At 43.4% G+C, this 13112-nt stretch overlaps 1 long non-coding RNA gene across 1 annotated transcript; it reads left to right on the top strand.

Annotated features, from left to right (window-relative positions):
* The first annotated feature begins 627 nt into the window (after positions 1 to 627).
* On the top strand, positions 628 to 2845 carry LOC141639070 (uncharacterized). Its single transcript, XR_012542359.1, has 3 exons — positions 628 to 747; positions 847 to 956; positions 2695 to 2845. It is a non-coding gene; the product is annotated as an uncharacterized LOC141639070 (long non-coding RNA).
* The last annotated feature ends 10267 nt before the right edge of the window (positions 2846 to 13112 follow it).

Below are 13112 nucleotides of genomic sequence, written 5' to 3'. Positions count from 1 at the left end.
CTTACTCAGAAACTTTGGATAGTGGACGACCTTATCCAGGGCGTACGAGAGTCGTTCTAGAGATAGGATGCTAAAATGGGACGATTTCCTTATCTTTAGTACCTATGTCAAACGCTGCTTTGTGTGTAACACCCCGTAAATTTGAAAACCTTTATTATATTTTAAAAGTAATATTTTAATCTATTTTAATTTAATATTAATTTATTTGAAATAAAATCTATTTGATAAAATATAATCTTATTTTATTTTGAAGAAATGTAATTATTTTTGATAGTTTAGAAATGTTTAAAAGTGATTTAAACTATATTTAAACATTTTCCTTTGATAAAATAGATTTCGGATAAAAGTCGTAAAATCGGGATTTTCCCATTTTTTACGGTCGTTGGGTAAACGAGTTTGGATATTAGGCATATGAGTACTTAATCTTTTAGTAAAATCGTGTTTAAGAACTTTAATTTTCTCGGAAATCGCGTTCGACGAATATTTCTAATTTCCGTCGAAACGAACCAAAACGTAAACAAATGACCCATCTCCCTATGCCTTTGGCTGGCCACCTACCCTCCATTTTTCTCCTCTTCCAATTTTCATTTCCTCCATAACTCAATTTATCTCCTCCTTCTCTCAAACATCAAAAACCCACTAAAAATTTTCCTTACAATCCTTAAATCCACCATAACTTCTTCATTTCTCCACCAAATCGCATAAAAATTATATATTCGGAATCCTCTCTTCAATCCTCATCTACTAGTAAGCTTTATTTTCATTTCCCCCAAATTTTGTTTAAGACACTTTTTTTTTGGGGTTTCGAATTTAAGCTTAATAATTGTGTTTTTGTTGTTCTTATAGGTGAAGAATTTGAAGATGAGTTAGGTGACTCATATGTTGTTGAAGATGAAGAGTAATTTTGGGTTTTAGAAGCTTTCTCAAGTTATTACTTGTCTCTTTGCTAGCTTAAGGTAACTATTCCGAGTTACTCGACGAATTAATGTCACATTAGTAGTTGTATTCGTTGTTTGTTGTTGTTTGTTGTTGTTTGTTGTTGTTTGTTGTTGTTTGAGACGATCTTGTTGATAAATGAATGAATGGAGTAAGATGAGTATGCTTATGTTTAATTTATGTTAACCATTTGTATATTATTGTTTAGAACAAATTTGGATGAGGAATTATGTGTTGTGACAAATCCGCGTGTTGGCTGGAACGCGTCAGTACCAGACCGAGACGTTTTCCAATGTTTCCAAAAATATGACAGATTGAACGGCATCGAAAAATTAGGTGGTTTAGCCACTTGAATCACTCAATTCGGAGTCCGTATGAGTAAATGGCGTCGTTTTATCGATAAAATTTATAGAAAAGTTTACCCTTATGTGAGACGGTTATTTATGCTGTTTTATTATGCGAGAATTTTGGGGAATTAGTTATTTGGTAAGTTAGAATGTTTTTCTTTATGTTGTTAGTGTTCACATGATAGAAATTGGAAATAGCATAAGAATGATATTGTGATGAATTTTGTGATTTGGGCCAAAGTAGGCCAAGACTCTGAGCTGGGCCAGATTGACCGAACGAGTTTGGTCAAACTAGGTTTAAACCGGTCAGCCTCGATTTGACCAATGACCCGTCGCGGGACTAGGGTCGAGGGTTTGTCTTTGAGGTTAGTTTGGTTGTTATTGGATGTTTTATGTTTATGCCTTGATATTTGTAATTATCATTTCACATGTTGGTTGTTGGATGCTTTGGATGCCTTATGCTTGAGTCTTATTGCCTCTTTGCCATTTTAGCTTGTTCTCATGGATTATGGTACTGTTGGTTAGCTGGAATTTGGATTATTATCGATATTGGAGATATTGTTGGATTGTCAGCTGAATATGCTATTGCGTAGTCTTTCATATGCTAGGGTGTGTATGATCTTTTGTGTGTGCAAGTTTGGACTCTTTGCCCCTCTTATGTTAATTGGGTGTCCTACTTGTCTTGTGTGGAGTGGGTTAAAGTATTCAAGCTGGGACTAGGTTCTAGGTGAGTATTTCGGTCTTCGTCATAGATAGGCCATTATAGTCTTTGACGAGTATATGTTCACCGCTTAATAGCCTTTGTGTCTTAGCTTGGTGGGCTTATATCCAAGTTAGGGCATGACCTCCTGACGTACTCTTAGAAGTATGTGGTCAGCTTAAGTACTAGCCAACCCTTTGGTGGACTCCTTAGGGGTACTCATGTGTGTGATCATGGGTCTTGGATGCGGTATTTTCCGCATGTCGCTAGGTCTGCGCAGGTTTAGGACTAGGGTGTTTACCTTACCTCGTGGTATAGACTCGAGTTCTGAGTGACTATTGACTGTCCTAAGAACTTATGCCTGTCTCTAGATATATTGTCCTTTCTTGTTTGATGATTCTATGAATCATAGAAGGTGAGATGCAAGCCGGCTATGGTTGATAGAGTTTGGATTCCCGGATATTATGTGATTCACATGATAGTGTAGTATGAGTCGGTCTAGTATTCACATGCTAGGACTATGTGTTGTTATATTGTTGTTCACATGATAAGCACGATTGTCTAGCATCTATATGCTAAGGCTATGTGTGATTCGTATTCATATTCTTATATTTACATGTTATATTAATTATGACATTTCGTGGCTGGGAGAACTCGGAGTTACTCCCCACTGACTGTGGCTTTCGTATTTGTATAAAATGCGATTGACAGGTAGGTGATGCATATATGGGGTACATGGACGAGCTAGCGAGCAAAGTAACCTTGGGACCTAGATTGGCTTTATATTATTGTGACCCTTAAATACTTTTATGTCATATACTTTTTAGGGACATATGTCTCCCTTTTTCATATTTGGGTTGTATAACTTTATTTCGCGACTTTAGCGATGTTTTATGTATGAAATTTATTTTGGACCTTGCATGTTTGACACCTTCCCATTTGGATATTTTTATAACAGGTTCAGGTTTTAAAAATTACAGGTTTTTACCCAAATGAACCTATTACAAACATATCCATGCAGTTTTTATCTAGAATTTTGTGTTTACTTTTCCGCAATAAATGAGGGTGTCACATTGTGCTTCGATTTGACCGAGGTATAAAGTAGATTTCGAACGGGTTCCAAGCATCCCACAAATGCTTGGCGGCGACTCCGAACATCTCTAATCGTTTCGAGACCCTTACCGAGACGAAACCGACCGATCTAAAACGATCCGGTCGAAAGCATTTTTACGCCGCCGAGCGTGGCTTTCAAAAGACCGTTATACGTCGACAGATTTGCTTGGCGTGTAGGTGGCTGTGTCCACAGATTTGGCGACTCCGCTGGGGAAAATTAGGACACTTACGTCTTTGTGATCCCTAGATGGTGAGACTCGAACGAGGCCTTGGTTGTAATGCATTTATTGATGTTACGGTCACGGTCGGGTTCCTTGTCCGGGCCCACAACCTAACCTTTATCGACCAATTATCTCGTCTCGTCGGAGTGAGTTTTCTCATCCCCGCGTTTCGAATCCCGATTGAGTCAAGCATACCGTTGACGTTACACATTTCTGTTTCGTCAAAGAGCTTTCATCACTTTCGAGCACGAGGCTAGGGCACCCTCCTTACACATTTTGTTTGGATTAGTATCCCTCTCGCAAATCGGGGTTTGATTGCTTGGTGTGTAACCCACCCTTTTAAGCCAAAACCCGTGTCAGCATAATGCATAATATAATGAACTGTGAGTGCTTATGTGCTACTTGATCATAAGTCCTTCCGTGTCATTTTCAAAACTTTCAAAATCACCCTTTTGCGCCATTATAATGGCCGTTTCAAACCTCGGTCTTTCTACGACCGTTGCACGCCTTTCTAGGCCGTCGTATTGACGATTTTCAAACCCGGTTTTTATAACCACTGCAACACGCCTTTCTAGGCCGTCGTAATGACGATTTTCAAACCCGGTTTTCTAACCATTTCAACACGCCTTTCTAAGCCGTCATAATGACGATTTTCAAACCCGGTTTTTATAACCATGTCAACACGCCTTTCTTGGCTGTCGTAATGACAATTTTCAAACTCGGTTTTCTACAACCATTTTAAAATCACTTATTTACGCCGTTATAATCGCCGCGTCTAGACACGGATTTTAACCCGTTTCGCGCCGACAATGGTTCTTTCAAAACCCGAGAAAAGCACACACCCTTTTCTCGAGACACTTTTGAGATCTCGAGGACCATGCACCGTCCCCGAGACCTCTTCAAACATTTCAAACTCGATTTTCAAAACATACAATTTTGAATTTCAAAACCGTCTTGGGAAATAATACACTGTTTTCCGAGCCGACTCAAACTCAAAACCGTCTTTTGCAAATAAACTTAAGACAACCCTTTCAACCGATCGACTTGCGGAGGTCTCTATCTTCGAAAGCCGTCCTTAAAGTGACAAATGAATCTTTTTGAAAATTTCTGTTTTCGAAAACTTCAGTCCACCATTCCAATTCCGCCTCGTGTCTATCGAGTCGAAGCAAACGTACTTATGGGTCTTTACTTATGAGTCGTCTCACCACGAGACCCGTCCAATGGCATCGTGCCGTCATGTTGGACTCGTGTCAAAGGTTCGGTCAACACCGTCACGTCATAAATCGAGTCAGCACCGAGGAACCACACACGGTCACCCTCGTCTTATTGAGTCTGATGTTTGTCTCGTCCTTTGTGTTGTCTGCGTTCAGTCTTTGAACCTTGTCGGATTGAGTTGTAATGTGAGCCATTTTTCTGCCTCAGAGCCATGGCCCCGTCTTCAACTTCATCTGTCAATAACAACAACAATGATAACAACAGAGATGTCACGACTGATCAGCTAGCCAGCCTGCTCACCGCTCTTAAGGTCACCCTGGATCGCGTCGAGACCCACATCGATGCCCTCGAGAACAAGGAAACTGCGGAACATAATACCCCACCTCTGACTGAAACTGAGAAGAGGCTAAAGCTCTTGGAAGAACATTTCCTAGCCTGGGGAAACAATATCCATCTAGAGAACAACCGAAGGTTCGAACCTGTTGGGGATCAATTACCTGAAAACTTTACTCTAACTGATGTGCCTAAGTTCAAAGGAGTGGAGGACCCGCTCAATCATATCCGTGCCTTCAAACACTACATGGCCATTAAAGGAGTCAAACAAGAACTTTTCACCCGGATCTTCCCCTCCTCCTTGGAACCGATCCCTCGACAATGGTACTACTCCCTTGATCCGCAAAACCTTACTACTTGGGATGAGGTCGCAGTTGAGTTTGCCAAACAATATGCCGACAATGTCGAAATCCAGGCCAATACCCATACTCTCGAGGTGCTAACCCAGAATGACAAGGAGGGGTTAACCGAGTTCTTAACCCGTTGGAGGAGGGTGAGTACTCAACTGGTCAGTAAGCCGAGTGAATCAACTTTGGTGGAAAAGTTCGTCAACAATCTCCACCCAGTGTATGCCAACTTACTGAGGTATCAAAATATTAAGACCTTCCAGGATCTGCAAATTCTGGGGACACGCATTGAAGATAACCTCCGGAAGGGTGTCTTGGCCAAGAGTACTGGCAGAGGCTACCAAGGATCCACCTCGACTGGATCTCGCCCTTACGGCCAAACGAACAAGATCGATGAGGTTAACCTCGTTGAACCATCTGCTAAGAGAGCTGAGCGCCCCCAGAGAGTATTCACTAATATAGGGTCAACTTACGCAAGTGCTCTGAAGAGGCTCATGGACCAGGGAAAGTTACAACCAATTGGACCCACCCCGGATCCGACCGATGCTAAGAAATCCCGTTTCTGGAACCCCAATGCCTATTGTCAGTACCATCAAGGGAAGCGGCATGATACATAAACCTGCTTCAAACTCAAACACATCATCCAAGACATGATTGAGAAAGAAAATTTGCATTTACCCCCACCGACAAAGCCAAACAACAAAACAAATCCTCTGGGAATCCACGCCATCTCCGACAATGAGCCGACTCTGGACTGCTCTCACCTCATCCTGCCAATCGATGATGAGGTGAATGCCTTGGAGAAAGATATCTCAGACGGAGTATTCGTGTTTAGTGCTGCCACTATGCTCACCATGTTCCAACAGATTGAGGAAGCCATAGCCAGTCTCTCCGAGAGGATCACCCAACTTGACGATGCCTACCGTCGACTTAACTTCAATCCTCCACCACCGCGCCCAAGAGAGAGTCCCCCGAGCGCCCAAAACTACCCACACCAGGACGGATTTCTCCCGCGACCATTCTGGCATGCACCTCACAAAAATCCCCCTCACAATAACTACCCTCACAATAATCACCCTCACAAAAATCACCCTCACAAAAATCACCCCCATAAAAATATTCCTCTCAAGAACTATTTACCAAGGAATACCCCACCAAGGTGCCTTCGAGATCCTGAAATCAACGACATATGGAGATACGACGTTGAAGAAGTCTACCTGGTCCCATAAAAAGAGAAATAGGCGAAAGAGATCGGCCACCTTACCCGGTCCGGACGCCCCTATCAGAACCCGAACAATCCAACGGTCGTTCCAACAACGAATGACCAAATCGTACCGGAAGTAGACACTCAGCCGAAGGCTCCTGAAAATTTGATCCTCAAACAACTTCAGAAGGCAAAAGCCGAGATCTCGATCTGAAAACTGATCGGAACATATTTTGAGCATCGACAGGCTTTGCTACAAGCCTTGGGAAAGTTAACCGTGCCCTCCACCTCTTCCCCTGAAGAAATAGTGGCACATATGACAAGGGACGCCCCTGATCTGGACAACCCAGTCGTCTTCTCTGATGAGGATATCCCTCCCTTTGGAGCCAATCATAACCTGGCCCTGTATATCACCGTACAATGTCTCAAGAAAAATGTACCCATGGTCCTCGTAGATGATGGATCCGCAGTGAATATCATTCCTCTCAAGACTGCTCACATGCTGGGTATTAAGGAAGATGATTTGGTCCCGACAAATCAAGAAGTACGCGCCTACGACGACACTCGTCGCAAGGTCGCGGAGCTCATCACTCTTGACTGTCGCAACTGGACCACTGGAAAGACAAACCAGTTTTCAGGTGGTCGACATCGACGCCTCCTTTAATATGCTCCTAGGACGTCCCTGGATCCACGCCGTCAAGGCAGTTACCTCAACTCTCCACCAGAAGATCAGGGTCCCCTTCAACGGGAAAACAATCACAATTCCTGCGTCACCGATAAAAGCTGTCATGAGAAAGGGAATAGCCTCCCAAACCATTGAGGAAGATGATAACGAAATATGGGGATTCCAAGCTGTGAATGCCATAACTGATGAATCAACATTGTGACCCATTTGCTAACCTCACAGTCAACCGTATCATGATTCGCCAGGGTTACTTCCCGGGCTTACCCCTCAATCCACCGAAGGACCCATTTCCTCCCTTGAAACAGGCTAAGGTCCCCAACATTCCCTTCGGATTAGGATATGAGCCTACTGATGAAGATATCTAGGAGATGAACCTCCTAGTTCGAAAGCGCAAGAAGCACGGAGTTATCCTCCGTCCCTATCATCCGACCCTCAACGGATACTTTGTCCCCGAGGGAGAGTCCGAGATCTACCATGGCTTTCCAGAGTCGATCTATGACTCTGAGGCGAAGGCTAGGTACCCGGGAGTGGTAGTCTTCCAGGACTGCTACTTCATCCCTGACAACATCGAAACTACATCAACTGAGTCTAAGCCGTCGTCATGCCTCGATGGACAAGTTGTCACACTCCTCTTTGGGGAAGATAACATCAAGCACCTCGACTTTGAGGACATTATCAACATCGCCCTAAAGGACAATCAATTTGACCCAACCGCCTTGATCTCCGACACTGACCCGGAGAAAGCTACCCAAGGCTGGAGGAAGACCGTCAAGTGGACCGATCGCCAAGGCCGCATCCTCAATATCACAATTGGAGAAGGCCCTATGTTCAAGGAGGGAAGTGAAGAAGGATCTGAGTCCGAGTCTAAGTCGGAGTCAGAGTCTGTCACAGCTCCTAATACTCCTAATGTCCCAGTCAAGGTCCCCTTCCCACTGTTTTATCACAAAGTCGTGGCTGATTCAGAGGCTGAGTCTACTAGGGTCACCCCCACTCCCATGAAAGGTGACAACCTAGAGCTTGTTCCAGGGGCCGCCTCCTCTGTTGTGTCGCCTCTGACTGACCTGAGATGTCTGTCCTCTCCGAGCTTTTTGCTCGTGTCAACTTAATGAACGCTAAGTTTGCTTATGACTCGTCTCAATTTAACTACAATGCAATTCTGAATGACTACGGGGAATTTGACTTGAGTGACTACCCACCTCACCTAGCCAAATAACTTGACAAACGAGAAACCAGAACCCCCATCATTGAGGAGACCGAACCTATTAACGTAGGAACCGACAACATACCTCAAGAACTTAGGATAGGGACAACTCTGGACCCCTCAGAAAGACAACAGTTCATTGACCTCCTCCACGAATACAAGGACATATTCGCCTGGTCCTACAGAGATATGCCTGGGATTGACAGGGAAATTTCAGAGCATCGGATACCCATTAAACCCGGACCAAACCTGTGAAGCAGAAGCTACGCCGGATGCGTCCTGAATGGGCCTTGAAAATCAAAGAAGAAGTGGATAAACAGTTCAAGGCTGGTTTCATCAAAGTGTCTGAATACTCTGATTGGGTGGCCAACATTGTGCCCGTACCAAAGAAAGACGGAAGAATTCGGGTTTGCGTCGACTTCAGGGATCTGAACAAGGCGAGTCCAAAGGACGACTTCCCTTTGCCACATGTTGACATCCTGGTGGACAATACTGCCGAGCATGCTCTCCTATCATTCATGGACGGGTACGCTGGGTAAAACAAGATTAAAATGGCTGAGGAAGACATGCATAAAACAGCATTCACTACACAGTGGGGTACATATTGCTACACGGTCATGCCCTTCGGTCTTATCAACGTCGGGGCTACCTATCAAAGAACCGCTACCACTCTCCTACATGATATGATGCACAAGGAGGTAGAGATGTATGTCGATGACATGCTTGTCAAATCAAAAGAATGGGAAGGCCACATCAACGCCCTTCGGAAATTCTTCGCTTGTCTGCGGAAATATAACATTAGACTAAATCCACATAAGTGTGCATTCGGGGTCACCTCCGGAAAACTCTAAGGACATGTCGTCAGCAAAAGAGGCATTGAGATTGATCCAACCAAAATCAAAGCCCTTCAGCAAATGCCTCGGCCTAGGAATGAGAAGGAGATTCGGGGATTTCTCGGTCAGGTCCAATACATCAGCCGCTTCATTGCCAAGCTCACCATGATTTGTGAACCGATATTCAAGAAGCTTCGCGCCTCCGATCACACTGATTGGGACGACGATTGTCAAAAGGCCTTCGACAGGATAAAGGACATCCTATCTAAGCCTCCTGTCCTCATGCCACCTCAACCGGGGATTCCTTTATCCCTGTACCTGACTGTTACCAACACAGCCATGGGAGCGATGTTAGCACAAACAGTCGGCACCGAAGAACGAGCCATCTACTACATCAGCAAAAAGTTCATTGAGTACGAGACGAGGTATACCCAACTGGAAAAGACATGCCTTGCCCTAGTATGGTCAACAAAGAAGCTGCGGCATTACATGCTCAGCTACACGGTCCACATATACTCCAAGATGGACCCGGTTAAATACATCTTCGAAAAACCCGTACTAAACGGAAGGCTGTCTAGGTGGACACTCATGCTGTCCGAGTTTGATCTCAAGTTTGTACCCCTCAAGGTTATCAAGGGAAGAGCATTTGCCGATTTCCTAGCTGAAAATCCCGTCAACGAGGATCCAACGACCGACACATGGTCACTTCCTGACGAAGACCTCCTTTGTGCCGATTCTGACGCATGGGACCTATACTTCAATGGTGCATCTAATTTGAGAGGCTTCGGGGTAGGAATCCTTCTAATATCACCGGAGGGAGAACACGTTCCGATCTCGGTCAAGCTAGACTTTGCCGTCACCAACAATGCCGCTGAATATGAAGTATGCCTTATCGGCCTACAAGCAGCCATCACACTCGGTATCAAGAGACTAAGGGTCCACGGCGATTCCTCGCTCATCATCAATCAGGTGTCCGGATCATGGAAAATCCGATCCGAGAGCTTAGCTCCCTACCGAGCAAAGATCAATCAAGAGGCCGAGTTTTTTGACCAAATTGACTACTTCCACTTGCGACGAGAGGAAAACCAATTTGCTGATGCCCTGGCAAAACTTGCCGCACTCGTCAACATACCTGACGACATGACATCGATGCCCCTATATGTCGAGAGAAGGAGCGAGCCAGCTCACGTTTGTGCCATCATCGATGATGAGGAAAGCCATGATGAACCTTGGTACCAAGACATCCTCAACTATAAAACCAAAAACGAATTCCCTCCCAAATCTGATAAAAGAGGACAAAGAGCCATCCGTTTTCTTGCATCACAATTCGTGATAAACCAAAATCAACTATACAAAAGAACACCCCAAGGAATTCTCCTCCTTTACATTGACCATCACAAAGCCAAAAACGTCATGGGAGAGGTTCACGACTGTCCGGACAAAATCTTTTCGGTAACTTGTCGTTAGGAGCACCTAGACCAAAACACAATTTATAACTTCACAAACAACTCTACAATTAGTAAAGAGGCAAGTAAAGGTCGGATCCCAAGGGACGGGAATTGAGATGAGATTTCAATTGAGACTAGTGGTGTCTTAGGGGTGTCACAATTTGGGTTGATGTAGAAGGTCACTAAACTAAATAGCAATGAAAATAAACAAGCAAGATGAACTAAAAGGGTTGTAAACAATTGATAAAAAGCACTAGGGTGTCATGGGATTATAGGGGATTCATGGGAATTGATCATACAAACATGTTCTCAAATTATAAGCAAGCAATTATTGTTGTGATGGATTGAGTTGGGTTATATCTTACAATCCTAGGAAAGTTTGGGTCCCGGAGCCGAATCGATTAGATTGTAAAACACCTACAAGTCGACTTAGTCTTCCCTACTCAACAACTTGCATGGTCTAATGAGACTCGAGTTGGTTTATGTCTTACAAGTCTCATTGAAAAGATAGGTGATGGGTAAAAAATGCAAGGATTCATAGGCTCGCATTTCATCAAACATAAGATGTGCATGAGTTGAGATCAAAACAAGCAAGCAAATAAACCATGAAAGCATATTAATTTAAGCATGAAGCATTCCCCATGTTGGTTTCCCCTAATTACCCATTAACCCTAGCTAGGTGACTACTCACTCATTATCATGTTGATCATGCTAGCAAGGTTGTCAATCATACCAACAAAGTGAAACATGATGAATAAATGAAAGTAATTAACAATAATTAAAATGAGATTAAGAGAATTATACCTACTAATGATTCCAATAATAAAGCAAAGAATAAAAGAAGTACTTGATGCTTGATTGAGAGGTTGTCAATCTCCCAATAATAACCCAAATAATCTTCAATTACCCAAAATAAAGGATGAACAAGAGAGAGATTAAGGAAATAAAACTTGTATTAAAACTTGATTAATTGTTTATTACAAAACTAAAGAGAGATATGATTGATATTAACTACTCTAAGAATTGGTAAGAAGAACATGCTCTTCCAATTAGACTAATGGGGTATTTATAGTGGAAATTAGGTGGATGCATTAGGGTTAACTAAGGGCTTAAATGACGATTAAGTCCCTACTTAAGGAAACGCCGGTATTTTCTGAAGGATGGGCATCTTTCTTGAAGCTTGAAGAAATGAATTTGCGCTGCCTTGGAATCCGTGCGTCTTAGGCTCGGGACGGCCGGATTCATGAGTCTCTGCCCGGGCGTCTTTGGGAGAAGACGGGCGTCTTCTGGTAGCTGCTGCCCGGGCGTCTTGGGTAGAAGACGCACGGATTGTGGTGCTGGGGACGGGCGTCTTCTTGGCAATCCGCACGGATTGCTGCTCAGACTTGTTTCTTCTTCTTTTCTTCCCTTTTCATCATAAAATCCTTGGGGATTTCCTAGGGGATGCAAGGATCTTTCCTCATGATTGCCCAACTACTGTAATATGTACAAAGGCCTTCTAATCTTGTCTCTCCTTGATGCTTGGTCATTGAATTCAATCAATTTAGTCTCATTTTGCCATGAAAATGCAAGGTATGCACTCCTTTCCTACCAAGGACACAAAACCTCAAAGAATATGCAAAACAAAGAACTAAAGACAATAAATGACCCAAATATGCACTAAAAAGCATGGGAACAAGGCTAATTCGGGGACTAAATATGCGCTAATTATGGTCACATAAAATATCCCCAAACCGAACCTTTGCTCGTCCCGAGTAAAGAGGTGACAAAGACTAGGACCATTATTTAAACTAACCTAATAACATAGCCGATATGAGACAATTAGCGGGTCTCACTCCGCCCCTTCAACTCACAACAAGACAACCATGAGGTAGGATGCCTTCTTGCAAGGCAAGGCGGGTCTTGCCAAAATGGCGACACATCCAAACATTAAGCACACAAAATCAAATAATGGATGCATCTACAAAAGGGAATAGCCACTTCCTCATCAAGTGGCGAAGTCAACTAAAAGAGAACAAATTTAAGAGCATATATTCCGTCACAAATACTAGTTCAACAAATTACTAAGGCTAAGAGGATGGCACTAAATCAACTCCAAATGGTGTTAAACTAGACTACTTTCATCCTCAATTTCCAAATGCTTTCGTCAAGAGCGATCGGATGGTGTGGAATGATGATCCCCATGATGCTAGTAGCATATGACATGACAAGTCTCGAGTTCTCTACAAAAGTAAAGGTCATGGATCGTCCCAAGCTCGACAAAGTGGCTTGACAAAAAGGCTTTTTGGGAATGAAATGCTCAAATCGTTGTAAACAAGGGTGGATATGACTAGTATTCAAAAATTGACCTCATTCAACTTTCACATTTCAAAAATTAGAGATGGGGTTTGTCCCTTCCATGCTAATGTCCTTTGCTTTCGCCAATCGCTTATTAGGCAACCGGTTAACCTCTAGACAATAGCTTTTCGGGGGTGATAGTCACTCTGTCTTTGGGCGGTTGAATTCACAACCGTGTGGGGTCCCAATTCA

This window comes from Silene latifolia, unplaced genomic scaffold (genome assembly GCF_048544455.1).
Source record: "Silene latifolia isolate original U9 population unplaced genomic scaffold, ASM4854445v1 scaffold_269, whole genome shotgun sequence".
Taxonomy (NCBI): Eukaryota; Viridiplantae; Streptophyta; class Magnoliopsida; order Caryophyllales; family Caryophyllaceae; genus Silene; species Silene latifolia.
Note: the sequence above shows the minus strand (reverse complement) of the source record. Positions and strands in the feature narration are given on the sequence as shown.